This window comes from Triticum dicoccoides, chromosome 6B (genome assembly GCF_002162155.2).
Source record: "Triticum dicoccoides isolate Atlit2015 ecotype Zavitan chromosome 6B, WEW_v2.0, whole genome shotgun sequence".
Lineage (NCBI taxonomy): Eukaryota > Viridiplantae > Streptophyta > Magnoliopsida > Poales > Poaceae > Triticum > Triticum dicoccoides.
The window spans coordinates 102,236,659-102,239,640 of record NC_041391.1 but is presented as its reverse complement, the minus strand read 5'-3'; positions in this window follow the sequence as shown (position 1 = coordinate 102,239,640).

Below are 2,982 nucleotides of genomic sequence, written 5' to 3'. Positions count from 1 at the left end.
CATTTCCATGCATGTTAGAACAACTTATCACTACTGTTTAGGGCAAATGAAGTGAAGGGCATTTAAATAATCACATATGGAGTTTGAATTTGAATCTTGTATTCAAACCAACTTCATTTAATCTGTTGCTAGTTGCATTGGCTCAAAACACATTCATTTTGCCATGTCATGATCATGCATCATATTGTGCATTGCATTGATTGTATTTCTTCTTTGTTGCCGGTATTTGTCCCCTCTCGATAGACGTGATACCGATGATGTGATCGTTGACACTGATGAAGACTCAATGTTATCTTCAGAAGTGCCAGGCAAGCAAAACCCCCTTGTTCATTCCGATACAATCCTACTCTCTCGCTCCTGCTCTCTTTACTGCATTAGGACAACAACGATTCATCTGTTACTTGCTGCGGTATTTGAACCCCCTTTATCCTCTGCATGACCTGTCATTGCCACAGTAAATAGATGAAACCCACTAGCATGAGTAGGAGTTGTTTGAGCCCTGATGTGCCTACTCATTCATGCTTGTTGTCATGCCTGCTATTGCTTAGAGTTGAGTCAGGTCTGATTCATCGGGGATGAATCAGAGGCGTGTGAACATGTCCTACTATGGGTGAACTAAGTGTGTGAACACGATTTGGTAAAGGTAGCGGTGAGAGGCCATGTAGGAGTACATGGTGGGTTGTCTCATTGCAGCCGTCCTCAGGAACTGAGTTCTGTGTTTGTGATCCATGATCAGTTACTACCACACATTGGGCTCCGGGCGCTCCAAGCTCTCTCGACTTATTAATCAACATGATCTCTGTCCAGGAGTTGCAACTAGTTTCTGGTGTTTGTAGGTAGTGTTAGTAGTCTACCAAGTGGCACCCGGTACAGGTGGGCTTGGGACAGACTAGGCACCATGGCACGGTGTACCAAGTGGCACCCGGTTGGTGGGCTTGGGAACCCTGCTCACATCGTTTGGGGCAGTGAGCGACACCCCGGCCGGATCTCCTTGCGGATGGAACCCGAATAGGCGATAAACCTGGACTAGAGACTTGTTCGGTTAGTCAGGTCGTGGCCGACTCCCTCGCCCGGCTTCCGCTTGAAGGTTGCCGAGGTACATGACGTGTACAGGGCGGTAATTGGCGAAAGCGTGTGTGAAGAAGTACACCCCTACAGGGTTAACATCATCTATTCGAATAGCCGGATTCCTCGAATATGGAAACTTGGACCCCGTGTACAGTTCATAGACAAGTGAAAGTGGATACTCTAAAATACGCAAGATAAGCGTGAGTGCTATGGATGGCGTTCTCGTAGGGAGACGGGAGCGGATCCATAGTGGTGTATTGGTTGGTGAATATGTGGACTCGTGTGCGCCACCTCAAAAGAGTCGCTTGCAGTCGTAGTTCAGGATAGCCACCGAGTCAAAGCTGGCTTGCTGCAGTCAAACTCCACCATCCCCTTTGTTGATAATGATGCATATGTAGTTAGTTCTGATGTAAGTCTTGCTGGGTACATTTGTACTCACGTTTGCCTATTTTATGTTTTTGCAGAGAGACTTCAGTCTCACTAGTAGTTCCGCTTGGACTTCGACGTTTAGCTTGTTACCTCAGCTACGATCTTGTGCCCCGGTAGGATCTGATAGATAGTCAGGCTTCTCAGCCTTTTTCATTTATAGATGTCTGTACTCAGACATGATAGCTTCCGCTTGTGCTTTGACTTGTATGCTCTGAGTGTTGGGTCATGAGACCATGTTTGTAATACCTCGCTCCTCGGAGCCTATTGAATAAACTACTTGAGTCGTAGAGTCATTTTGTGATGCCATGTTGTATTGCACATATCGAGCATATTGTGTGTATGTTATTGAAATGCTTGGTATGTGTGGGATCTGACCATCTAGTTGTTTATCTTTAGTAGCCTCTCTTACCGGGAAATGTCTCCTAGTGTTTCCACTGAGCCATAGTAGCTTGCTACTGCTCCGGAACACTTAGGCTGGCCGGCATGTGTCCTTCTTCGTTCCTGTGTCTGTCCCTTCGGGGAAATGTCACGCGATGGATACCAGAGTCCTGTTAGCCTGCTACAGCCCGGTTCACCGGAGTCCTGCTAGCCCAGTGCTACAGCCTGGATTCACTCGCTGATGACCGACACGTTCGATGCTGGGTCATGGATGCCTGTCCCTGTAAGTCTGTGCCACTTTGGGTTTACGACTAGTCATGTCAGCCCGGACTCCTTATCATGTGGATGCTAGCGACACTATCATATACGTGAGCCAAAAGGCGCAAACGGTCCCGGGCTAAGGTAAGGCGACACCCGTGGGGATACCGTGCATGAGGCCGCAAAGTGATATGAGGTGTTACCGGCTAGATCGAGGTGACATCGAGTCGGGGTCCTGACAGCGTTGGTATCAGAGCTTGACTGCCTGTAGGATTACCAAGCCAAACTGGTCGAAGTTGAGTCTAGAAATTCTTTAGTTATATAAGGGAATTGATTGTGGGATGGAACGTAAGGCTCTTTTTACTCCTTATACCTCATGGCCTTCTGATCTGAGTCATCATCTTCTCTTCTACGGGGATTAAGAACTAGGCTATCTCTTCTTTCTATTAGGATCACGTGTTACTAATCCGTAGACTTATAAGATTGTTGGATTTAAGCTTGAGTTCAGTTTCTACTACCTCCGTATGTTAATTGTTGATCTCGAAACCTTGATATCGTGCTTCTGAGTGGTTACGCCACCATTTTGTGAATGTCTCAAATCTTTTCTGAGCATTTACAGCCGTTATGCTGTCCGAGTCATCCCAGGTTTCTAAGTAGTCTGATGCATTTGCAAATCCTTTCTTCCCGTTTCAATGTTCCCATGGGCCAGATTAACCGCACTAATCAGTAAGTTGAGGTACTCCATTACCTTGACATATATGTTGGAGATATTATTATGACCCTAGGTGTCTTAGGGGATCATCTAGTAATTTAGCCATGATTTGTGTTCCCAGTGTGATGATTCTGGCC